Genomic DNA, 27,660 nt, shown 5'->3' with positions numbered 1-27,660 from the left:
TAGATAGATTTCTGATATACGTGTATGTATGAATGTGTATATATATATGACATAGGCATAAAGGTCATGACATATATACAACACATTTTCAGCAGTTTTTACTCTCAGGAAAAAAGGGGAAGGGATGTAGGGGCTTTTTGGTACCACCACAGTTCTCTTTTCAGTACTTCAGTTAAGGATACTTGGAATTTCAAGTTTATTTAAGTCCGAACTAAAATGGAAGATGCCTCCACAAGACAGAATGCTATACTGGTCATTAAAAATCATGCTAGGGGGGATAGAATATTGTAGAAAAACGTGTAATAAGCAGAATGGAAAATGGAGGTCTCCACACAGTAAAAAGTCACAGAGTGCTCGCTGGTTTTTATGACAGAGTAGATACACAATGATGAAAAGAACAGAAAATAGATGTTAAAGTGTTAATTATTATCTCTGATTAGTGGGATCAGGATAGACCCTTTTGCCCCTTTTTTCAGACTTTTATATTAAATACACATTATTTTTCATCTAAAAAAAGCATTTTTAGATGTCTAGTACCACACATTGAAAAAAATACACGAGTACTTACAGAAACAATAACTAGGAGACACGGCAGCAGGGCCACACAATGTAGAACTGGCGATCCTGATTAACACCACGCAGTTACATAAGGACCCACAAAGTGAGAGCACCTGCTGTAACAGGGAGTGGCCCCCTACTATTTGTCAGTTGTGTCTTCAGGGCTAAGGCAGTTCTGAGCACGGCCAGTGTCAGTGCTGGTGTCTGGATGGATGCCACTGGAGGTGAGGGCACCTGCAAGCCGAGAGGAAGAACAGAAATCATCCTCTGCTTTTTCTGTCTTGTTTCTTTTTTACTTTTAAAGAGAGGCATAAATAAGATAAACTAAATCTTCCCTACTGAAATTTCAGTAATGAAACAGTTTTCAAAGTGTTCACAACTTATATTCTGCCTATAACTGTCTTTTCAACAAAGCATCATATTTATTAAATGTTAATTAACACAGTTAATTAACTGCCTGTTAAAACCTATTAAAGAACATGAAATGCACTACGTGAAAGCACCACGCCTGCAGTAACTACCTTAGCTGTCTTCAGGGCAGTGCAGTCAGCCCCCACCATCCCGTAGCCCTGAGCTCCTGATGCTGGTAAGAGAGCACGCTGCCACCTCAGATGGAGAGAAACGGTGAAAGTGTTTTCTGAAATCTACAGCACTGACAAAACTTAACTGACAAATAACAGGCTCCTTTGAGGCTGTCATTTTATGTTTCTGACCAACACCCGTCAATGAGCAGAACCACCCCATTTCCGAGCCATGGGACTCACGTGGGAAGCAGTTTTGGAGAAATTTCCAGGTATAGAATGTAACCAACTACACATAGAAATCTGAAAAAATAAAAGATTCAATACCCTGATTTTGGAAGACACTCAAAATATTCTCCTAAGCCTTAGTAGCTGCAAAGGCTGGGCTTCTCCTAAGCCATTTATTTAGTTCACAGCCAGTGAGCATTTCCCACAAACCCTGTTTCCCTGTGTCTGCTGGGAGCATCAGGTACATTCTTGCTGTCGATCTTATAAGTCACAGGGCAGACGCGTGTGCCTCACGCCTGCAACCCTAACACAGGCCCACCTCCTAGCCTCAGAGTTTGAACTTGGCCCCATTTTCTAACCTGTTTATTTGGTATCTGTTCTTCTGTAAGCTGCCTGAAATGCTTTTTGGAACAAGTCAGAAAAATGAGTGGGTAGATAAATGGACAGTAGGACAGGTGAGAGGTGGGCAGACAGACAGAGAGACTCCAAGGAAAGGGGAACAAAGAAAATTCCCTATGCAGAACCCTCTTCTAGTCAGGGAAGAAAACCGCCACGGAGACGTGTGAAGAGGCAGGTGGCTTAGGGCTGTTTCCTGGATTCCATGAAAAGTCACACCAAGAGATGAGAGGGTAGAACTATAAATAATAAAAGAAAAAAGCATGCATGCTTGAAAAATATATCTACAATATGTACTTTCTAAAGAATAGATTCAAATCAGCAGGGCCCAATAGCACAATCCTTGGGTATTTACAGAAGTGAGAATCCCATCTCCAAACGACAAGGCATCCCTTAGGAGCACTGAGAGTCTTCACGGGGCCGTCATAAAGCCGTCACCGCAAAAGCTATGCTCTCCTGCACTTACGAGGAACGAGCAGCTGTGCTAGGGCTGCCCACGTGCGTCACTTACACCCCCAGCACCTCTATGGGGGGGACGCCTAGCAAGCCCCGTCTCTGCAGGACAGAAAACTAGTCTGAGAGACGCTAAGCTGGCCTACCAGTTCTCCATCTCACAGGACTGGTCATTCCAGAGTAGGACTTGAACTCGGACCCACGTTTGTAATCACAGTTCTACCGTGCTTTGTGCGCTTATTTTGTGTATAATACATTTGTTTCTGGCATGAAAGGACATTTAATAAATGATCGGTTGTCTTGTCTATCTCATTAGCTCACAATCTTTATATTTTTGAATTGTACTCTTTTCCCCTGGAGAAAGGAACGGAAAGAGCAGTGGTCAGAATGAGCTGGGGCTCCATTCTTTATCTGTTACCTCATCTCATCCAAGTCCCCTACCAGGGAGAAGGATCAAATGTCCTCTTCATCTTTTAAAGAGCGGTCTCCAGTGATGGTGACTTACTCAACTCCAAAACCAAGTCTGGGGGAAGGGGACATGCAGCAACCAGAGCAGTATCATGTATACGAAGGTGAAAAGAGCTCAGGGGGTCAGCCTGATTTAATTTCAATTGATAAAAGAATACCACACACTAAAAATACTAGCATGCAATGGATTGGCTCTTTCTTGAAATCTAGCAAGTTTCCACAGCCCACATGAAACATTATCGTGAACTAGTGAAAGGAAGAGTCCACAGATAGGGAAAATCAATGCCACAGGCAGGCTGAAACCCAGGCTGGAGGAAAGGAAGAGAAAGGGCATAGTTAAGAAAAGGGGAAAGTCTGCGAAAAAGATATCATCACAAGGAATCTCAAGCATCATTCAGCAATCATAAAATCATTCATTCAAGAAAGAGTTACTTAAGTCCTATTTTGTGCAAGATTTTACAGAGGGCAAAGAAAGACCGCAGCGACCATGGTAGCAGCAAGTGGTGGGGCTATAATACAGTTCTGATTCCGGTACCTTGCACACTTTTACTCAGTATAAAGGGAAAAAATAAAGTAAAATAATACTATGTAAACTCTACACATTGTTGAAAAAAAATTAAAGAAGACCTAAATACCTGGAGAGACACACCACGCACATTCCTGGATCAGATGACAGCGCTCTTGGAATGTCAGTGCTCCACAGAGCGATCCATATATTCAACGTGGTCTCGATCACAATCCCAGTGGGCTCCTCTGCAGTAACTGACTACCTGCTGCTACAATTCACATGGGAATTCGAGGGTCTCAGTAACCAAAACGTACTTGAAAAAGAAGAACAACGTGAGAGGACTTGTAATTCTCAATTTCAAACCTTTCAACTGTATCTCCAGGTGAGATTAGAGGCCACTTTAAGTTATTACTGTGTTTATCCTTATTTTCTAAATTCTCTACAACGAATATACCTGTTAGAATAAGAAAAATAAAAAGTAAGGTATCTTTTAAAACATGCACAATGATTCATTCATTGGGAAAAAAATTATTTTAACTATAAAGAGATAAACAAATATCTAGTGAAAAAGGACTACTTAAAAACAAGTGTGCATTTACATTTTTCATAAATTGAAAACTGAAAAGCACAAACACATCAAGTTTCTAGGGAGACCTGTGAAACATATTAGTAGTTATTTACAAAAATTCTAATTGAACAATGAAAACTCAAGAAAGGGAAAATCGCGATTGACAGCCAACTGCAAACACATGGAGAGCAAACGCCTAGAAATCCAAGTTCCTTTAAATCTGCTACTAACTCAATAGGAGAGGAAATTCCTCCCTGTGGGGACAGTGGAATCCCATGCATAAGACAGGATACACAGTACAAACTGCACTAGAATCTGGGGTGATTTTCTTAGAAGAATTCTAAAGTTACAACATTGCTGAAAAACTATAAAAACACTGACAGACAGATTAAAACACACAGTCATATATATTATATAGAAACATATGAAGTCTGCTCCCATGTTACATGGAAATACAAACATATTTGTGCATTTATAGGCACTGATTACTTTATCTCAGATAGAATATTTCAACTAAAACAAAAAATCAATAATACACAACTCTTGTCAAATCTACTTGATAAGTTACTCTGCTATGTAACCATAATGTGTCTAAGATAGATCTAAAATTAGTGAAAAAGATCTTTGTATGGTTTCTTGAATTCTTCTCAAAATTCCAAGCTTAATTTTAAAATAGATCTGAGCAGAATTTCTATATTATCTTTTCCCTTGTGAAATGAACAACATAGTCTGTTGTCAAAATTCTGTCCTTACAATGATTCACGAGCACTGTATCCTCACAAAACTCCTGGACAGCAAGGCGCTATCCAGACACTGTGACCAAACAAATGAAACACAAGGAAGACAGTGACCCTATTCTGGAGGGCATATAATCTGTGTCAACACCGGGTTTTTACTTCATTGTTTTGATTGGGTAGCAAGATGAAATCAATCAAGTACTTTCTTCTTTGAGCATTCTGTAAGACATGACTCTTTTCAGTGTCACGAGCAGGAAAGAGTTAAGCATGACTTGATTAGGTCAAATAGCAACAATCATCACCGGAGAGTGAGTAATAAAGAAGTTAACTGATAGCAATACTTCTGCCTACATGAGACCTAAAATAAATCTACACTGATATCCAAAAGGAAAATGAGGAGATGAGGTCCCCAATGAGAAAACAAACAAGAAATCAATAAAGGGAATACGTTTTCATTAACGATTCCATTCAGTAGTGGATCATGGTGGTGAAGAGCACAGATGCTTGGGACAAACATGAGGGTCTGAACTCCCACAGCACTTGGTAGCTGTGACACTGATATGTCAATGAAATTTTCTGCATCTCAGTCTCCTATCCATAGACTGGGGACAACAACCGCACCCATCTCCTAGAACGGTCCTACGAATTAAGTTATTTTATATATAAAATTTTAAATAAAACACCTCAGATTTTAAATAATACCCCAAAAGCACAAGGAACAAAGAAAACAGAGATAAATTGGAGTTCATCAAAATTTAAAACTTTGCTTCAAAGGGCACCATCCAGAAAGTGAAAAACCAATACACAGGAGAAAAATTTTTCAAATCATTTATCTGATTAGGAATTTGTATCTCCAAATGAAAAAAAAAAAAACCCTACAACTCAACAATAAAAAGACAACTCAATTAAAAGGTGAATAAAGGATCTGAAAAGGTATTTTTCAAGGAAAATATACAAATGGCCAATAAGCACAATGAAACGATGTTCAATATCATTAGCTCTAAGGGAAATCAAGTCAAAACCACAAGAAGAAACCGCTTCACACCCACAACAATAGGTTATAATAAAAAAAAAAAAACAAGCACTAATGAGGACACAGAGGAAGCGGAGCTAAAGCAGTTGCTGGTGAGGACGTAACACAGCGTGGCCACTTTGGTAAACAGCCTGGCAGGTCCTCAGGGAGTTGAACATTTGGTTTCTGAATGACCCAGCAATTCTGCTGTCTGGGCACACACGTAAGAGAACTGAAAACAAATGTCCACATAAAAACTCCTAAAGGAATGTTCGTGGCGACACCACTCATCACAGCCAAAAAGCAGAAACAACCCAAATGCCTATCACCTGATGAATGGGTAAACAGTGGGGCCCAGCCATACAGTGGAATATTATTCAGCAATAGCAAAGCATAGAGTACTGACCCAGGCCACAACGTGGACAAACATTGAAAACGTTACTCAGTGTGAAAGAAGTCAGTCACAATAGAAGGTTCCACTTACATGAAGTGACTCGATTTAAATGAAATGTCCAGTACAGGCAAATCCACAGAGAGAGAAGAGTGGCTCCTTGGGGCTGGGGTAGGATGGGGAAGATGGGAATATCTGCTTATGCATACGGGGCTTCCTGTTGGGGGGAAGAAAATGTTCTAAGATTGAATGGGATGCACAATTCTGGGCATAGATTAAAAACCACTGTACATTTTAATGGGTGAATTGTATTAAAACTGTTAAGAAAAAAAGCACCTCGGGCCAGTACCTTCCCATAGTAAACGCAAATTGCTAAATTTTATTATAGGAAGAAGAATCTGCCCTCAGCATGAAAGCAGGAGATCAGCAAATGTGAGTTAACCGAAATTGGACAAGAGCATTTCACTTGAAACAGTTGCTGAGTGTACACGAAATATTCAGAAATAGGGAAGTTAGTTTCACATCACGAAGAAGCATTCTGCTTCAAATGCAGATCAAGGATTCGGCAAGCCCAGCTGCTAGAAATGACCAGAGAAGAAACCTGGTCTGTAAAACAAGCACCAGAGCCAGCAAGGAAGTGGTGATGAGAAAAGCAGGCTGCCGAATATCTGGAAAAGTTTGCTACAAATAATTTCTCCACTGAAAATTCAAAAATAAAATGAATGTGATGTAATGCTCTGTTGACCTCACGTGAATGGGCTTCCTTCGGTTCTCGACTGTTCTGTAACCCCGATTGAGAGACTCAGGAGAATCAGCATGGCTCCTGGGAGTCCCCAAATGACTGCCCACCAGCACGCTGACCACCATCACATCTGCCAGGGTTGAATTGCAGAGAAGAGACCAAATTCTGAAAGGAAATGTTGACAAGGGAAGAAAAGGCTGCAATCAGTCCTGGGACAGAGGCCCTCTGAGCAGAGGCCAGAAGGCTTCAGGTGAACTGCAGTGGCCCTGGGGCAGGAAGGGACCACGGGGGAGCATATCTCAATTCTCTCCTCTCTCTCCCTCGGGTAGGAGAGATAAAGCCTGCATACTTCTCACCTGGAACTGTGGCATCTGGCTGGCAGAAGTCTTACCAGCACGGAATGATTATTCAAGACTCTGTGTAAAAAGTCAAGAAATCGAGAGGGAGTAGGGAGCCAACTCCACGAACCTCTCAAATGCTCCCATATTTATTGTGCATAATCAAAGGAAAAATTCATCAACAGTTGTGAGATAGTAAGGAGGAACTTCGGGAAAGACGGGATGAGGCAGAGATTGTAAAATCCACAATGAGTACAAAGGATTAGTGTATCTTTAGGGAAGTCTTGGGGTGAGGGGAACAAGATACATTTTTAGATATGTGAATTACAAAGCAGACCACCAGAGCAGCCTGGTCCTTGTTTTGGGGATAAAAGACTACCTAACAGCACACAAGCCCAGCGTTTATAGCTGAGGGCCACGGTCCTTGCTTTGCAACCAGCAGAGTGCTATCTAAAACATCAACTATGCAAGCAAAGCATTGTCTCTGCTTTTTAAGGCAAGGAGACTGGTGTGAGGATGCACAGGCACTTGCTTGCAAAGCAGTTTCTAAGCATATTTTTTTCTTAACAAAGTTCACAGGCGGCTGGGGTGTGTTACAGTTTGTTAAACCAATCATGGGCTTTCACATGGAACCATTATGGAGGACACCCTAGGATGACAAATCCTGCCTCTGGGTCTTTTCCTGCCATCTTCAGCCACTCTAGCAGGGTCTAGGCACATCCGTGAATAACGATCCTACAGAACCACCCAGACACTTAACTCCTGGCGCTTGAAACTTAATTTTAGCTCTACACAACTTACCGTAGAAAAGTTTCAGAAATAAAAGATATGATATCCCTTTTATATCTCATCATATTACTGATTTTTCTGATTGCTCTAAGCTGCTTCTACTTGGTAAAGCACATAATTCTACAGGTGAACTCAGTAATTTCCATTGGGCATATCTATCCATTTTGGGCTCGCTAACTTCTATTGGTCAAATATCGATACACTTAATTGATTTATTTGTTTATCAATTTCAGCCGGGAGGAGAGGGAGTGTCACTCTGTTCCTCAGCCCACCCTCAACTCTTTTCTCATCAACTCAGGACTCCTGAAAACAAAACAAAGTATTTGTTTCCCTTCTACTCTTTCCACAAACACAACAGGATACATCAGCCTGGAGAAAGAATTCAACACAAATGTTAAAACAAAAATCTACAAACCTGAAGCAACTCCATCTCCGAATCATGATACACAATGAAATGAGAGTAAGTGTGTCAGGCACAAAGCATGCGTGAGCCTGACCACCTCATTTCTATTCTTCAAAGGAAGGAAGGTTTTTGTATTTTTTTATCATTCTTTGTCATTGATTCTGATTATGCCAAAAAATAGTTTATGAAATAATTATGCACCGCAATAACAGATTTTTATTGTATCAATTATAGATGGCATTCAGAGGGGATAGGAAAACCCACCTATGTAAAAAATGCAAAATTTCTTCCCCTGTTAAGAACACGTATACAAAATGCAACAGAGAATTCAAATTCTTGTGGAGAGGAGCAAAAGCCACAGAACAAAAGCAAAGTCATTACAATGAGTCAATTCAAAATTCACTGGACAAACATGCTCAATGCATTCAAAGAATTTTAAAGGCACACTGCAAACCATTCACTTAATGATCTGCAGGCTAGAGGAAGCATTTCCCTCTTTAACAGACAACAGAAATCAATAGGGTGCCCCAACAAACAAGGACCAAAGAACAATCAGGTTTTTAACGGTTCTCATAAATCAGCATGTTCTAAACATCAAAATCCAGAAATTTTAAACATTCATTCAAACCACAATGAAACAAGCATTTCAAAAAAAAAAAAAAAAAAAAAAACCAAAGAAACTAAGCACACAGATCATGTACATAGATTAATGAGCATGTCTTGTACCGCTGGAAGAAAGAACAGGCTATAGCCTTTTACTTGAAAAATAAAACTACTTTTAAAGATAACTGCTAAAACACATTTCACCATTCATGTTGCCTTCAAAAATCTGAGGCACTTGTGTCTGATCAGAAAAGCAATTCTGAGTAATAGTATGTTACAATTCAGCACCAGTTTGCTTTAGAAGAAAAAAGAAAAGCTACTGTTCCTCAAATCCTGCACAGAATGTGAAGTGCCTCCCGGCCTCTTTCTCCTCTCGTTTTCTAAGCTCATGCTCCCCAACCCTTCTGAAACAAGTATGACAGCCTCTTATTCCCAATATGCCAAATGACAAAAGAATATCAATTTATTTGTGTGAATATATGTCTACACCTTGAACTGGAGGAGAATGGTATCAGAAGGCTATATGGAACATATTTCTACCTTCCTGAAATCACACACACAAACGTTCACACAGACACAGACACAGACACATACCCCCTGGATTACTGGACACTTCACAAGCTTAGGAATTCCAACTTCTAGAAGATAACTTTGTAGTTAGTTTAAAATACAATTCTGTCAGCTTTTGAAAGCTTTGATCATCTGCTAAACCATCCAAATATCAAAGAGACCCAATTAGCCTTCTCTGTAGAATGTAATTTCCATTGATGGCAAAACAGACCCTAAGAAGTACTGGATCAAAGACTCGTGTTTATCACTACCTATGATCGTTTTTAAGCACATTAACAGATTCAGAAATGTATGTCTCAACAACATTTATTCTTATTGAAATAGCATACGTGTTCAATTGTCTATACAGAGACTAGGTCCCATGATGGTGTTTAAGATCTATTTTGTGTATTGCAATATTTATTTTCAAGTGCAGACAAGGAGGGTGTGTATTACTCAGTTGTAGAGCACCTACTTAGCATGCACAATGTCCTGGCTTCAATCCCCAGTACCTCCAAAAAAATAAATAAAAATAAGTGCATATTTAAAAATAAGAATAAAGTTATAAAAAATACAGACTAAAAACCACTGCAATCTAGCTGCTACAATTATACTAAAAAAACAAGGGTTTCTATCAAACACTGACTATATGCCAATCACAGAGACAATCACAAATCACACCTGACAACCATCACGTGTGATTCTCAGCAAACCTACTAAGTAGACACGGATGAGCAACCCGGCACTGCGGATGAGGAGACGGATCTCGGAGGAGCCGTGGACGCTGACCGTCCTGCTCCCCGCGACACCACGTCAGCCCAGGGCAAGCGCTGACAGAGCTGCTCTGAGGGGACACCCAGCTGCATGGAGCCTTGGGGCACTGGGGAGTCCCAGAAAACACTAAAAATTGTTCAGTGAAAAACCAGCTCAAATATACTACATTGTGCCACATCCTTTAAACATGGAACATGACTGAGACTTTTTGATGCCTCCGTGTCCTTTCCGCCATCATCAATTATTTGCCCTCTCAGCGCGACCAGTGATGAACTGGACCCCTTGTGAAGTGCACTCAGATGGCAGAGCTTTTAAAGCTGTTTTATGAAGTTTGTAAGACTCTGTCTATGCCTCACACAGGCGGTCATCCATCACTTCTCACCGGTGTGGACGTACCACCTGAAATCACTCCTTTCTCCTTTTTAAAATCCCTTCATCTAATCCAGACTTTTCAACAGCAAAGCAGCAGCTCAACCACAGACAGTGGACAGCTTCTCACCAAATGGACTTGAACAGCCCATCGGACTACCTGGAAGCCCTTTTCTTCTATTAAACCCACTTCCGGGTACTTCATCATTTTCTGATTGGTGGACTTGGACACCGACTGGCCAACTCATAGAGCTCCCAGCCTCATATCCGGGGGTGGGAGAGGACCCTGCTGTTTGGAGAAATCAGTGAGGAAGGCGGACATCCTCCAGCCAGGTCTGTGTGGGTAGAAGTGTGACAGTGTGCTCAGAAATTATACCGTTAGCATCCCTGGGCTCCCATGGACTGGTTTCACATTAACCAAACTCATGACACACTGATGCAAGAAAACCAGAAACTTATTAATGTAACAGAAGAAGTGAAACTATAAACCAGACTGTAATATCAGAGTTCAACCATGAGTACATTTCCTCCTCCACAGCCCAATCACGGGCAGGCAGTCACATGGCAACCATGGACAGAAGCAGAGCAGGAAGGGTTTCTAGATTAACTCAATGGACTAAATTTCTGTTATACGAACAGATCTACTGCCTAGAAAATAATTAACGCTAATCACAGTGCACACTTCGTGGACAGTGGCCGAGACATGACAGTGAGCACCTGTGTAACTCTCCTTTCCCTGTCCTTTCTGGGCTAACTGATGCAAAGTGGTACAAAGATTCAGGGATGCAGATACCTCTAAACACCCAAAGCCCATCTCTGGGAGCCTCAAAACCAGACAGCCAGGGTTTAAATACCAGCTCTGCCACTTACTAGCTCTGTGACCTTGGCCAACTTACTTACCCTCTCCGTGCCAAAATTTCCACACTGTAAAACTGGGATAACAATCAAACCCTCCTTACTCGCTTGTTGAGAAGATTGAAGGATTCATTTCTGTAAAACTCTCAGAAAAGAATGTAGCACATTTTTGGTGTTCAACAAATGTCAACTTAATATAAAAGTGATTTACAAGTCTTCCTTCTAATAATATTATGTGTTTCCTGGCTAGTATAAGTCCCAAGGAAAATCCTTATTTCTCCTTTTATAAACTCTTGGGGAGCACCCTCCCATTCCATCCCACCACCTGTTTAAACTAGGGAGGGGATGCCTCCTCCCCACTCCTCTGGGCCATGGACAGTGCTTCTCCCTTCATACCCCTGGCCGCTGGATCACAGCTAGCCCTCATCACACTAACAGGGTGAGGTGTGAGTCCGGGGAGACAAGCAGGGAATGTGAAACCCTACCTTTCCCTCCAGTGTTGGTCACCATTGGGAAGCACCTGGGATGCTCAGCTCCATGTCAGGACAGCCCTGTGCATGAAGGGGCAGGTCCTCTCAAGGGAAGGCTTGCTGTGGCCCAGAGCTACCTGGGACAGGGTGAGTCTCTAATTCTGGGACACAGTATCATGACACACATTTTCCCACAGCCCTGAAGTTCATGGAGAACGTGGCTTCATCAGTAACAAAGAAGACATTTATCGCCTGCCTACTCTTTTGTGTCATCTCTCAGTTGGCTGCTGGAGACAACATGCATATAAGTATTGGATCCCCTTAGGCCCCAACATATATGAAGTAACAAAAAATTCTGTGGCTTAACGTTGGTTCAGGGTGACTGTGTAACAGTTCTGACTCTGCTGATGCTTAATTATGGGTATAGGAACTATGGAACCTCCTCAAATATCTTTCATCATAAAACCAGCTTTTCTTGTTTTCCTGTTTCTTAGTAATTGCCAAAGACTATAAAATGATGGCTTCACACCAAACAGCAGCTAAAGATTATGAGCCCTCTTGACATACCCACTGTGGTAAACACTTTACATAATTTCTTATTCTCACAATACTACAAAGCAGATACCAACGTCCCAATCTCACGGATGAGGGAAAAACTCAGAACGAATTGACTCAGGCTCACATGGCTCAGTGGCAGCGCGTGCACGCAAACCCAAGTCAAAAAACTACACCCCTTCCTATATGTACCAAATCTCCTACCACCAATTAACACACAGTAGCGGGGTCAATACTCAGGGAACTCAGTACACTTTTCAGCTTTCAGGTGCTCCAGAGGCCGCTACTAGCTGTTTTATAAATTCCCGGCTCACTGGTTTCTAACACTGGAAGAAAAGTCCGATTTTGCCATTGTTTACACAGCAAGTCTGAGATGTTCACAGCGAGATGACAGAATAAAACTAAAATATAAGCAGAACAATTTTTCCAGGTAGACAGACATAATGGACATTGTGCTATTCTGAAGCATCAAGCAAAGAAATCAAAACAAAATAACGTTGTTTAAGCCTTCTTTAACAAACAGGAAAATTAAGAGGTAAGAAGGTGCAACAAGCGCCACCTATGGCTAAAAAGACCTTCCAGGTTTCCAGGAAGCATGCAACACAAAAATTGCCTGTAGGATCAGAAACGAGAATCAGATAACTAAAAGCTTCTGTAGCACATACTGCACTTTGCTTCGGGGGAAGCGAGGGTAACTCAGTATTTAATCTGATATTGCTAATACTCCTGAATATAAACAAAAGACACAGGCTCATGGAAACTCATCTTAGAAGAGGAAAGAATCCAGTCCAGCCACTTCATTTTACAGGAGGGGAGACTGAGACATGGGATCTGTCCTCCTTGCAATCGGCAGCAAATCTCTCCTAGGCCTCATGTCTTGCACTGTAGCAAAAACGAACAGATCTGTACTAGGCCTATATTCATAAAAGTCGCGTCTGTGTTTTTCCGAAAGTAGGTTATCTAAGTATCTTGCAACATACTTCTCAAAATCCAGGAAATCATACGTTTGTTGAAATACAAAAACATTTATTTACATAATAAAACAGCATGAGCTTTATTCTCTCTATTAAAAAAGTTACATGTCAAATCAATGTTTTGATATTTTAAACCTGTTAAGAGTGCAGGAAAAAAGATCAAAATTTTCTTTAATCACAAAAGAGAGAAGCTTATTCCCTGAAAATGATCAATGTGGATTTTTCTAAACTTAATGAATCTGGTCAGAATCCAACGAATTTAAATGTCTGAGTGGATGTTTACACGGCAACATGACATCTGAGTTCTAACAATACACATTCTGTGTAAATAATCTTCAAGGTCGTCTGCTTAAGGCAATTTAACTAGTCCCTGTCTCACTAGAATGATACAGATTTCATTAAAACTTCATAGTGCACTAAAAAATAAATGAATCCTTGTTACTTTAAGCCATATTCATATATATCATATATATACATATTAAGTATGCATCAGTAATAAGCCACCCTCTTTAGTATTCAGAGTTGATCCTTCTAAAATATCTGTCATTGTGACAGCACATTTTTACTAAGCACCTCTTGGGTTCTTTGCATACAAGGCTACTAACTCTCACAGTCAGACAAGTTAAACGATATTACTCAAATTTCACAAACGAGGAAATGTACTTAAGCCATGAAAACAACTTATATATACATCATTCAGGAAAGAAAAGAATAAAGATTTTCTTAAAATATTCACTGACAATCTTTTCTTCCATATTAAGACTACATGAAACCAATTCAGTCTTTGTATTTCTGTCAATAAGGGCCACTAGGGAAAAACAAGTAACATCATCAGCAGTGGTTGGACTTTCAAAGCCCCCTTCTCATTTGCACTATAATTATTTTTAATGTTTTGTTTTTAGTGCTTACAGAACACTAAAATACATAAAAATTAACTTTTTATGCCACTACCTGAGAATTAAACATCTGTGAAAATGTACAATTTTAATTTATGCCACTCTGTCTCATATTCTCACTGATGTCTCCCCTTTGAAGGCCTCATCAGGCTGAGATCACTAAAATCAGCCATTTATGGAGTCACAGGAGTTCGGGTAACCACTCAACGGGAGGCTGATTAGAGGAGCAATTAAGAACGCATCCTGTGCAGCCTGGGTTCCAGCACCGAGCTAGCCACCGCCAGCTGCGTGTGATTTGGGACAAGCTGCTCCATCTCTCAATCCCTCAGCTGCAAAAAAGGAGACACTGATACCTACCGTCAAACACCTGCTATGAAGTAAAACATGAGGAAAGTATTTTAGCCTTAAGTAGGTGTCCACTCAGAGCGAGTTTGGTCATTATGATGATGAGGATGTCTGTTAATAAATTGAGCTAGACCAAAAAGGAGAAATCACCTTAAAGGAGAAACATTTTAAGCCAATGAACATTTCCTTTTGGATGGATTGCAGAATATTCTATTCATTTTTTTAATAAACCAAGTTTTGCCAATTAATAATAGATTTACAGGTTCATGGACAAGTCTCCAGAAAAAGAATTAGAGGCCTCTAACCTCTGAATACTAAGAAAGTAAATTTTAAAAAAAATCAGGGGGGAGATTATACCTCATTTGGGAGAGTATGTGCTTAGCATGCATGAGGCCCTCAGTTCAGTCCCCACTAACTCAATTTAAAAACTTTTTTTTTAAGAAATGGAGAATTAAAGCAAAAAGATGGAGGAATACAGAAATTTTTTAGAGACTCATCTCAGATTTAAGATGGGGACAAAACCATCCATTTCTCAGAGGAAATCTTGAGAACTATGTAAACTGAATCTGAGATGTCTAGTCTTCTAACATTATTCATGAATTCATATTACCAAGTCTTAAAACTACCTGATAACCCACAGTGGTGATACTGATCATAACAGCTGCCAACACGGATCTAGCTCTGGCTAGGAATGCTCTGTTCTGACATCTCTGCCCCTGAGGCCTCACCAGGCTGAGAGCACTAAACTTTGTCATTCATGAGCATCTCGTGTAAGTCCTCCCTTTGTGCTCCTCACTCTCCCCTCACCAGCCCTTCTGAGGGAAACACTGTTATCATCATCCCCACCCGCAGATAAGGCCACTGAGGCACAGAGACTAAACCCTTTCCAGGTCATATTGGCATTAAAGGACGTCTGTGTTTCTGCTGTTTTGCTTTTGACAAAGGAATCTGAGATATCAATTCAAGGGAGACTGTTAAATAATAAACTCTGTCAGGTCTTCACCTCAAAGAGCAGATACTATAAATTCCTGATGTAGGATGAGGCTGCCGCCACAAACTGACTCAGCTTGAAATTAATATCCAAGATGAAGCAGCGGATACACGTAAATATTCACGATTGTCAACTCCGCTCACGGGTCTGGGCCCTTCACTGCCTGAACTGGGGTGAATACTCCACCCGTGTCAGGGAGGGAAGCGCGGCTTTTCCAGGTCTCCCCAAGGCTTCACGGGCTATTTCCCCCCACAGACTGTCCTCAACAATTAAAAAGCTCTCAAGATTTTTACACCATGCAAAATTGAAATACATTTCTGCAGATGGAGCACTTTCTCAGGCTTAAACTTATTTTGCCTACACTCAGCAGGGGGGGAAAAAGAAACAAGACTCTGCAAAGTCTCTGATTCTCACCACTCACACTAGTAGAAAGGCCACTGCACAAGATGTCTCTTCAGAGTGCAGGGTGAGAAGAAAATAAAGCCGCCCCCAACCACAGGCACTCCCAGAGACAGAGCTCAGCAGTCTTCTGCACACTCACGGTTGTGCAGCCCTCATCACCATCTATTTCCAGAACACTTCATCACCCCAGAAGAACACCCCTGTCACTAGCAGTCACTCCCTAACCCCCCTCCACCTAGCCCTTTGCAACCATCACCTGCTCTCCGCCTCTGCATGTGCCTATTCTGGGCATTTCAGATCACTGAAGTCAACAATATGTGGCCGTGTGTGTCTGCTTCCTTTTACTTAACATGCTGTTGTCAAGGCTCGTCCATGTTGAAGTGGTATCAGCATCTCTTTTTTTTTTTTGAAAACGTTAAAGTTTATTAGAGGGTTGTAAGTAATATCAAAAAGAGTAGAGTGGAGCATAAGTGATTGTGTTTCAAAGGGAAAAGGGCGGGTTGAGCAGTCAGAGTGGACTTCCCAGAAGAGGTGGCCTTTTTCATTTTCCTCTTTTTCTTTTTTATTCACTCTTACGTCTGAATAATGTTTCACTAAGTGGAGATTGTACATTCTGTTCATCCATTCAGCAGCTATGTATGGACGAGGTCCAGAAGGATGAGTGTAAGAGGCGACTTGCAGGGATGGCATTTAAGCAAAGGGCAAGATGTGCTTTCAAAAAAAAAAGCCAACAAACAGAGGCGCAAGGAAATTCAGTGCGTTTCTGAGCAAAGTGCATGCTTGCTTCGGCAGGACAACCGTGCAGGGCTGGGGCGGATATTGGCAGGAATCACGGCGTGGGAGTCACCTGAGAAGACTCCCCACTGCACGCAGCTCAGCCAATTCTCCTCCCTCATCCTGTATGGTTAGAGCCATGTTTCTAGGTTTCTCTTATTTCAAGTAATAGCACTTTAACTATATATCTGATAATCTGCATCAGACCACTTTACCTCCAATGCACAGAAAATTATTCACTAACCGGAGCAGCTCCAGGACAGAATGGTGATGGATTAGGGAGTCCTGCAGCATCCCAGCCTGCATGCAGAAACCCCACATGTGCCCTGGTGATGTCCAGAAAATTAAACGCATGGAAATATCTCACTGCTGGTACACGACATCTGCCCTCAAATTGCCCCAAACTCATGCTGGCAAAGCACTACTCAGCCCTCTCACTACAAAAGAAAAAAAAAATGCTAAGAAGGTAAATTTAGGCTCTTCCATTGAAAACCAGCAACCATCAATGCCAGTATCTGAGCTGGAATGCTCCTGACTTCTAAAACCACTGCGCCGTCACTTTTCAAATGTGGAAGTCATATATGTATTCCACGTAGATGATATTACAGTAGGATTTTTCTTTTCAAAATTTCCAGTTGCAACATTAGCACAAGAAAGTTTATGTTTCAGCTTTAAAAAAATCAATTATCTTCCAATTTCTTAATTTTGAACCTAATATTATTTTATAAATGGAGCTATGCTGCATAATATAAACAAACTGTTTGAATTCTGCAAACAAGACCATTATGACCTCACTATTTCAGAGCAAACTTTAATGATGTTTTGAGAGGTGGGGCCTGGGGTGCTCACTAACAGCTCTTTAAATACTGACAAGGATGTGCTATTAAGTAATGCAAAGGCTCTAACTCCACATTAGCTCAGAAACCAAGGAAACTACACCAAAGCCTTACTTTATCATTTTTAAATTTTGCTATTCTTTTGAATATTAAATTTCTTTAAAGATATGATTTTTTTTTTGAGAAAGACCACAGCTGTATTAAATTTCCTCTCACCAAGAAAGCAATCTTTATCAAGAATAAATACCCCATGGAAATCGAAATGACGGGAGGTTTCTAGCTAAGTGAACATGCAGATCTGAACAGAAATCTAAATCCTATCAGATCTCACTCGAACGAGCTCAACAAAGTCCTGGGCTACCCTGGAACTTAGCTCTTCTGTTCCAAAAGTTGGCTGAGATAAGATCATCACACAAGGAGATGAAGGAGAGAAGAGGAAAGTCCACCTGGCAGCCTCCATCTCTTTTCTTACAGCGAAAAGTCGCCTCTCGGGCGACCCCGATAACAAGCCCTCCCCATAAGGAAATCCGGCATCCACACTGCCCCTGCCATCCCCAAGCAGCCCTGACGCCCCTCTCCCAGCCTGTGAATGGCCTTCTAGTGGCCCCCCAGTTGGTGGCACCCTCCCCCTCTTCCCCGCTACACACACACACACACACACACACACACACAGAGCAACGGCAGCCTTCCCAAATCACAAAGTTGATTACATCACCCCACTTCAAACCCTTCAGAGGCTCCCTGGTGGAATTCTAGCCCCGCCCCCGACACTGCTCACCCAGCCTCACCCCAGTTCCCAGGTCCCCAGTGACCTCAGGGACCCCCTGTCCTGCTCCTACTTCCCACTTGCCTCCAGGCTCATTTTGATTGTTTCCCAAGGAAGACTTCCCTCCCTCCAACCTCCGCAACTTGTTCCTCTATTCCTAGAACATTCTAGGCTAAGTCAACTTTTGACACTGCTAAGCTCACAAGAAGCAAATACATTTTGCTTACTAATGTGGGTCCACCCACTCTCCCCTAGACACACAGAAGTGCGCGTGTTATGAATAAATGAATGACGGGGTGGGTCTCAAAGGGACAGACAGACCTGCTCTCGCCCGTCCCGACCCTTCTGTCTGTAGAATATCAGAAACAAAACCAGAAGTACCTTTCCTGAGGGTCACTTCCTGCTGACACCCTTCACTGCCTCCAGTGTCTGTTCAAATAAAACCCAACGTCTTCCAAAGCCCTTCACCCCAGGCTCTCTCCAGGGTCCTCCCAAGCAGGGGAACACTCCACCCTGGACCACACAGGGCACTCTCCCCAGGTCCCCACCCCACAAGCCTCCAGGCCTCTGCCCGGGCCGCACCTGCCACCTGAGCCACACTCTTCACTCCTTCTCCTGGCTGACACTTACTCTGTCCTCACGATTGAATGTAGAGCCCATTTCTTCCAGGAAGTCCTCTCTGATAATGTCCTTTAGGTCTTGGCAGGGCTCCATCTATAGCAACAGTACATGGTGACCAACTGGGTGTTTGCCCACTCCTTTGAAACCACAAACTCTTGGGGGCCACGTGGGAAGGAGTGAGAGATTACAAGAGGGGTGGGGGAAGCAAAAAGCAAAAATCACAGCCCAAGTCCCAAATTCAAGGATTCTTTCTCAGAAAAAAGTATAAACTATTTCACACGTGTGCAATTTGGCTACTATTTTTGTGGCTTGTGGACAGCAAGAGCTTGGTGTTCTAGTCCAAAACCCAGATTACATGCAAAGAAATGTATATATTCATATCCAAAGGAAACCAGAGCTGCTCAACAACAGTTTGCAGTTAGAATAGAAAGGAACTTTGATAAAGGCAATCTCACTCTCCCTCTTCTTTCTTTTCTGGCATCATATAATTTTAGAAGTATTTGCGTGACTAAGAGATGGCTACAGCCCGTGATTCTGCACTGGAGTGTTTGGGGCTGAGGAAGACCAGATTACATTCACTGCGTAAATGCAATCACACCAACACACTGATAGGTGCCGTGGTGGTGGAGCTGATGTTCCAAAGCAGGCAACATTACTCTGTAAGAGAACTCTAAATAGAAAGTAAGAATTGCAATGTTCTGTACTCAATTTCATTCGATATATGGGTCATTAACTGATAGAATATCTTCACTAATGTAACCCAAAAATAAATTGTCAACGTTGATTTTCTTCATCTGACCGTTTTATGCTAACTTTGGATATCAAACCCTCACTCCATATGGAAAGCTCAGGCCTACGCTGCAGTAGTTACATCCCGTGGAATAAAGCCTATCAAGGGAGAACTGGAGAGTTTCCCTTCAGAAGCTGCTAAGTCTGGTTTTGCACCTGTACGTCATTTGCAACCACGTCATCGTCAAGGAGTAAGACCTTACCTCTGTGGGGCGAAAAGCACTGCGGTGCTTCTGAATCATCAAAGAACACTGAGCTTTGTGAATCTGTCCTGAGGCACTTAAATCGTACTTTTTGTGAAAGGCTCCAAAACTGACCCAATTCACCAATCCAGGTACAACAGGGAGGTACCGGAATTAGTAGAGAGAACATGCCCTTGAAGTCTGAAAAGGCCCTGCTTGAATCCTGCTACAGCATTGACTAGCCGCTAAATGGACCAATTCCTTAACCCATCTGAGAAGGCTTCCCAATCCGCAAAAGGGGGCTGCCACCGCCCACCTGGGAGGCATGGATGAGAATGCAACACGCAAGTAGGGCTGCCGACTGGTACCTGACACGGGGCCTGACTAGCTTCCCTCTGCTGCCCTCCTCCCCCTTTAAACTTGCACTGTTCCCCCTGGTAAGGGTTAAACCCCTGGAAAAGACTGCCCGAATCTTCTGTGTATCCCTGGATACATGCATTACCCTTAGGAGGCCAGAAAAACAACTGCCTCCTCCCCAGTCACTATCAATGTTCTTAAGAGTCTGGGTATTTTTAACTCAATTTTTCAGGGAGACTATTCCAGAACTTTGCAAGCACCATTCTCCAGGTTGGCTCCCCTCCCAGTGCCCATCTCTTCTCACCTCAGATCCTCTGTCTGATTGCCTTCTGTTCATTGGAAAGCGAGTCCAGTAGGGTGGCGACTCCCAAGGACGCCATCCCTCCCTCACAGGTGAGTGTGACTACTTTCTCCCAACTCCAACTCCAGCTTCTTAGAAGTCTACCCTCCCGGACACTGCAGACTCTGCATCTTCCCAAGACAAACACGTGGCCACGACCTTCCTTTCAGATTTCTTCCAGGCTGGCCCTGCCCAACCCCCGGCCCCTTAAGGATAAATGGCATCAGTCTGAAAATCGCAAACGCCGCAGACTGACACACCAAAGCTGCATGGTCTGGGCTTTCCTCCAACCCAGGCACAGCCCTGCCCCGCCTCAGCCTCAGTCTGCAGCTCTCAAGATGATCTAATTCATATGCACGGCTGCGAACACCAGCTAAGAATGACGACTCCCAACGTGTATCTCTAGTCCGGCTCCTTCACCTGAGCCCCAGGACCATAGACCCGAGTGCCTCTTTGAAGTCCTAACTTGGATGACAAATGGCATCTTAAAAATGTCTCATGTCCGCCATTTACTCTGGAATTCGATTCCTGGCAGGTACCTCCCAGACACCCCATTTTAGTAACAGCCCCAGCTGTTTGTGTTTGAGGTCACATTCAATTTCCACTGTTCCCTCCCCCAAGCCCTGCCCTGGAATCAGTCCTGTTATATCCGTCGATAAGCCCATCTCAAGTCTGGTTCTGTAGGGACCACGGCCGGAACCCCACAAGCTCACAGCATGGTGCACTGAGTCACAGTCCTCCAAAGGGTGCTCCCTGGAGGGGGAGGCATCTCCTGCCACTGGTCACCTCAGAAGGCACTGTATTCTCACAAAGGAGGCCCAGGAGAAGGGACTCAAGGTTCTCCCCTGGTCTGAGTTTTGAAGGGCCCGAGGTGTGGGGGAGCTCCTAATTAGCAGACACACTTGCCAGTAAGCAGACGAGGATGGAGGAACCCAGGCAAGGCTGTTCTCACTCCGAACCCTGGGCTCTCGTGAGCCACGGGAAAGGCCTGTGTCCAGGGCATAGCCCGGCCATCACAGATCCCAGCCTGCATTTGCCAACCCGGACAGACTAGACTCGTTCTACTTGCGACATTTACTTCTGATCTGTTCCCCACCCACAATGTGATGGACTCATTCAGATATTCTCTCCTGTCTGAAGCGAGACAAATTCAGTGAAAAATGAAGTGTCCACATTTGGACCAGAGCATGAAAGGAGAAACAAGGCCTCATGGTCAGCATGATGGTGGTGGCCAAACACTTTCACCGGGTGAGATGAACCATGGTGGGGGTGAGAATCCAAGGTCCTAGGTCAGCCAAAGCATCTTCCTTCACAGTTGACTGGGGTGTTGGAGACTCACTACCGCAAACTAACGACGAGGCCGACAGTGGTGGACGTCAGCTGCAACAGACACGGAGTCAGCTATTTACTGCCAACATGGGTTAAAAGTAAAGGCCGGTGCAGGGAGGCCTGCACGGCTGCTGAGGCAAACCACAGACCCGGCTCTGAATGCCCACTGGCTGGAGCAGGGTGGAAGCTACGGTCCCCTTTTGCAGTCCCTATGTCCACCAGATCCAGGTGAGCCAGCTACTTAGGAGAAGGATATGTTGTCCTGATACTCAGAAAAACCAGCCTCGTAAAGGGAACAAAAGAGGGGCATGGAATTTAGACCCAATTCTGCCCCTTTATGAAGGAAAAGTAAAGTAAATGGCACGGGAAATAAAATGCAAAAAAAAAAATTAAATAACAAAACGGTGACTGCTTCCTCCAACAGCTGCTCACCCCCGAGCCTGCCACTTCCTCACCAGTGACCGCCGGCCAGGCAGCGCCGTCACGCACGTCACACAGCGACAGCCAGGAACCGAGTGCCAAGCACGTTTGTGTAAAAGAAGGAATGGAGCAAGATGCTGCAGAATTTGACTTTACAAGTTTAAATACTCCATGAAAAACATCCCTCAGCAGCCGCCTAAATGAATTCGCATCTCACTTCTTCAAAACAATCAAACAAATTTAATAAGGTTGCATTTGTCACCAAATATAAGGAGGACCAAACTGGTTCCTTAAAGCAAGGATTTTAAGAGGTATCAAACACCAGTGGGTGATGTGCTAAAAAAAATTAGAAAATAAAAAGATGACAAGCATAGTAGATGGATCAAGGAAGCTGTTAAGTTTTTGCTTTTTAAAGTGATGGAGACAGCATGGAGGGCGATCTAGCTATTTCCAATGCAGGGTGTGCACAGCCCACATTTTCAGACGCAACAACATGCTCACAGGGCAGTACAAGAGAAAAAGGAATAAAGAAAAAGGAAAAGAGGAACAAGAGAAAATTAGAAACACACAAGAAAAAAATGACTTTGACAGCACGTAAAGAATTTACGTGCGTGTGTGAGGCCAGGGACGCGGGGATGGTGAGACCCACCCTCACCTCCTGCTCCAGGGAGAGCAGGGGCCTGAGGGGAGCGGCGCTGCCAGGGGACCCCAACGTGGTCAGCGCCCCTAACCAAAACTCCACATACATGGGTCTAGGCAGGTCTTAAGCTACAAATTGTGGTCACATTTCTGGCTGGACAGTTTTACGCACTTCCACCAAGAGTAGCAGGAGAGAATTAGGCTCTGTTCCTGCACCAAAGCATTGTTAAAAATTAATGTCTGTAGAATAGTAAAAGCAACAATGGATTAAAAGTGACTGGAGGAGAACGTGCTTGACCCGAGCTCACTGGCCGCGTTATCTCACTGACGTTAAGATGCTGGCTGAGACCTTACGGTACCAAAACAGACAGACGCACCAGGAGGGAGGTTTAATGCGCTGCTATATTTTGATGCCGGGAGCCATGCCTGGTACACGAGGTTCTGGGTAAACAATGGTGACAGTGTCAACCACTATGGGCTAAGCACATATCCAGCTACTCCTCCAAATCCCAAGGGCAGACTTCAAAAGGCAAAAACAAGCAGGAATTCTCTGGTGGGTCCGCAGACTCAGAGCCAAGCAGTTGCTGAGCAAAAATGTCACCAGTGCCTCCTGTGACAAAAGAGGAGGCACTGGCCTGGGGGCTGGGGCTGGGCTCCAGGCTTCCACTGCTCACCCACCAGTCTGTCCAGGGGGAGAAGGTGGTCCCTGCTTACGTTGCACTGATGCACCTACCTTGACTGATGTCTGGGGGCTCAGCAGGAGGTGACATGTGAGGTGAACGGAGCCAGCCTCGGTGTAGCACGGTGCTGGCAGCTGTGCCCTCAGCAGTGCCCAGGCTCCTAAACCTGACACCTCATCTCCAAGGAGCAGATGGGGAGCACGGGCATGTAGATCACAGGGCCCTGTGAGGACAAGAACAGATCATGGCCACGACATGCCCTGCCCCTTCCTTAAGCACGTCCGGGAGGAACAGAAAATTCATCCAGAGCCCGCTAGGCACCTCACGCAGGTGGGACTCGGGTCCTCTTGCCTATCACTCACAGGGCTGTTCTGGATATTCTTTTTATCAATTCTCTGGCATCTTCTCCTCCAACTTACCAACAACTAGAAAGTAGAATCTGATCTTAGTTAAGTTCAAGAATCACAGAGCACCGCCTCCACAGCGGGCCCAGCAGCACGTGCCAGGTCATCCAACCATAACCTGTGGGACCGCCATGAGCCCTCTCCAGACTCAAGGACTGAGGCCTTAGGCCGGGGGTACACAGATTCCCTCACTCTCCCCAGCAAAGGGGGACCACCTCTCGGCAAAGGCATCTCACCCTCTTCTGCCCGAGGGACAGCACAATAGATACACGGGGAAACAGAGCAGAAGTTGGGGGGCTAGGCAGCCCAGAAGAGCTCGTCTGTAATTCCGAGGCAAAGTGGGGCCGTTGACTTAATCACAGGGACAAAGTGAGGATGAACATTTCTCTGCTCTTTCCCATACTCCGTGATACGCTTTTCCCTGCATAAGGAGTTCATTCGGAGGTCCCTGGCGGTGTTTCTGATGTCCTAACATGGCATGCTGCCTGTCGGGCAGGAAGAGAGTTTCTGAGCCAAACAGGTGCTGAGCCTGGGAGGCAGGAGACACTGGCTCGAAGCCAGCTCAACCAGCGCCTCATTCTGCCTCTCGGGATTCAGCATCTCATCTATAAGCAAAGGGATGAGACTGTCCCAGGAAACGCTGCCCAACAGAAATGTAATGAGAGCCATGTAAAGAAAGTTTCCCAGTTGCCACATTTAAAACGGTAAACAAAGAAACAAACCAACAAACAAAAAACAAGTAGTAGAAACTGATTTTAAGAACATATCTTACATAAACTACTGTATGTATAATACTATCATTTCGACATGTAATCAATAGAGGAAGTAACAAGATAGTTTATATGCTTTTAGTAGACAAGCCTCAGCGTCTCATGTGCATTTGAACTACAGCACATCTCAGCTCAGACCAGCCTCCTCCCCAGTGCTCCTAGCATCAGTGGCTGTGGCTACTCTATTGAACAGCAACTCCAGGGGTCCCACCAGGGTCCTGGCTGAAAAGCAGGAGTAAGTGCTCTAACACTATCACTAAAAGGATCTCTCTGAAACAAAGGCGGATTCACTTTTAAATGTCTGTAAACCGGCGGGCTGCACCTCCCTCCCCCCTTGGATACAAGACAGTCCTATTCCGTGCTGATCCCTTTCTGGATGGAGAGAAGAAACCCGGCACACAGCCAGGGTGGACTGGCCTCCAGGTAAACTTACCTGCTGTCTGTGTCCAGTCCCATGAAGTCCTCCTTCTCAAACGGCATGCAGATGAGTGGGGTCTTGTCCCCAGAATTGTCAGGGGCCCCATCCAGCCACTTGGACATGAGCAAGATGAAGAGTGACTCAGTGAAGTCCTCGATCCTCTTCTCCACCACCCTGCAGTCCTCGTAGATTGAAGGCCACGTCGGTGCGCGGCTGCTTGGCTACCTCCCCATGCAGCACAAAGACAAAGAGCTGAGAGTCATTAAGCGTGGTGCCATACAGCTCCTCTGCACGTGGAGCTTCTCGAAGGCCTTGGCCGAGAGGCAGTCGGTAATGGTGACAAGGCCCACAACCATGCGGTGGGTCTGGAAGACGCTCCATCCATTCTTGGGCGCATAGTGGTGCCTATAGTGCATACAGAGTGCGCCCTGGGAGCTGCACGGGCTGATCTGGCTCACCAAGGAGATTCGCTTATAGATGCAAAAGAAATTCTCCTCTGAGATGATCCCCACTGGTTTGACCACCACGGGAAGAGTCTCATAGTCCTCAGCACACTGCACGTAGTCAGGGATGCTCATGTTGCAGGCCCTGCCGAGAGGGGAGAGGAGATCGAGGTAAATATTTTGCTGTGGGCTGCGGGCGCCTCTGGGTTGCGGTGACCTGGTGTGTACCAGCCAGAAGGCAGGGGAAGCCCAAGCAAATCCAGGGGTACAGTTTGTCCTTCAGAGCCTGCACATGGCTACCGTAGCTCGGATCACTTTACCCAGCTTTTGGTCTAGGCTTCCTGCCCCTGCAGAGAAGGGTCATTTCTTGTTTTCTGTTCAAAGCACCTAGCAAGGCCCTGATGCAAAGTCACTGCTCAAAAATGCGGAATAAAGAAATGAAAAAAGGAACTGCTTTCCGCAACCCCCTTCAACAGAATATAAAGAAAAGGACAACAGTAGGAGCAAAAGATCTGGATTTCAATTCCAATTTATTTGAACCCCTAAGCTGCAGAATAATGGATAAGAAAACTTGCCTTGGGGAGGAGGGTACAGTTCAGTGGTAGAGCACATGCTTATCATGTACAAGGTCCCAGTACCTCATTTTAATTAATGAAACAAATAAATAAACCTAATTACCCTCCTCAAAAAATACTTTTTAATTCAAAATTCAAAAAACACCTTGCAATTGACACAACATTGTAAACTTGACTATAATTCAATTAAAAAAAAAAATCCTTGCCTTACAAGAATATATCTGGATTACGGAAGTTTGCAAATGTAAAATGCCTAGGGTACCACCTGCATAAAGAGGGGGGACTACAAATTTACTATCCCTCCTTTATGAGCTATATTTCCTTCGGGGGTGTTATAACCTCTCAGAGATAATTTTCTCAGATTTAAAAAAAAGTAAATATTACCTGATTCTCAGTACTGCTGAAGAATCAGATAACCCTATGAAAGCATCTGACCCACAGAGGTTACTCAATAAATGTTTGTTGAATGAATGAATAAAAAAGCAAAATGAATGCTGCTCCCTGCCACAGACCATCATAATGGTACTGCTTGGGAATCCCAAGCCCATGTTCCACCCGTCTGTACACTAACCATGTGGGTGACCTGGGCAGGCGTGTGTGCTTCTGTAAGCCCCTGTTTAATCGTGAATAGAAATGATGGCAATAACACAAACCTCAAATTGTTAGTGAGTCACTAATGAATTGTACCCCAACTTTGCAAGATGGAACCATTAAGGAAAACTGGGAAAAGGGTCCATAGGCCCTCTCCATATTATCTCTTACAACTACATGGGAATCTACATTATATCTCAAAATAAAATTTCTACTTTTTTAAAGAAGCTATTGAGGTTAAATGTGCTCACTGTCTCAAAAAAGGAACACACAGAAAAAATAGGGCAATGCCCAGCACATGAGATACACTCAGTTAACATTCCCACTGAACCCACTGGTCCCTCCAACTTCAGAGCAAGACGATGGGTCCTAGTGGCAAGAGGCCACTGCACCTGAAGCTAACAAAGCTAATGGTGCTCACTTCCAAGAGCCCCTGTCACCACCCTTGTTCTAATTTTCTATTTGTAATTTTTTTCCTTTTTATTAAATAGAAACTCCCAATGGCATAGCCTTCACCTGACTAGACATCAAGATGGCAGCCCTTCAAAACCTTACCACAGAGATCATGATGGCAGCCCTTCTTGGTGAAACAATAAAATGAAAAGCCATTTCCACAAGACCTCTGTGTAAATCTACTAGGGAACTTCATCGTGGACTGAGGAAGAGGACTGGGGAGGAGGGGGCAATCTGGGGCATAGAGAACTATGGGCCACCTGTCCCATGGTGGACTTTAGACTCAACCATCACCCTCCAGGAAATTTAAAATACACAGCGACATAGTGCTATGGGCAAGATTTTTTTTTTTTTTTAATCCCTGAATCCCTTGCAGGT

The 27,660-nt window shown here is 43.8% G+C and overlaps 1 pseudogene; it reads right to left on the bottom strand.

Annotated features, from left to right (window-relative positions):
- The window catches only part of LOC141576844 (trafficking protein particle complex subunit 9 pseudogene), a 91,436-nt pseudogene that overhangs the window by 29,634 nt on the left and 34,142 nt on the right, over positions 1–27,660 (bottom strand).

This window comes from Camelus bactrianus, unplaced genomic scaffold (assembly GCF_048773025.1).
Source record: "Camelus bactrianus isolate YW-2024 breed Bactrian camel unplaced genomic scaffold, ASM4877302v1 HiC_scaffold_41, whole genome shotgun sequence".
Lineage (NCBI taxonomy): Eukaryota > Metazoa > Chordata > Mammalia > Artiodactyla > Camelidae > Camelus > Camelus bactrianus.
Note: the sequence above shows the minus strand (reverse complement) of the source record. Positions and strands in the feature narration are given on the sequence as shown.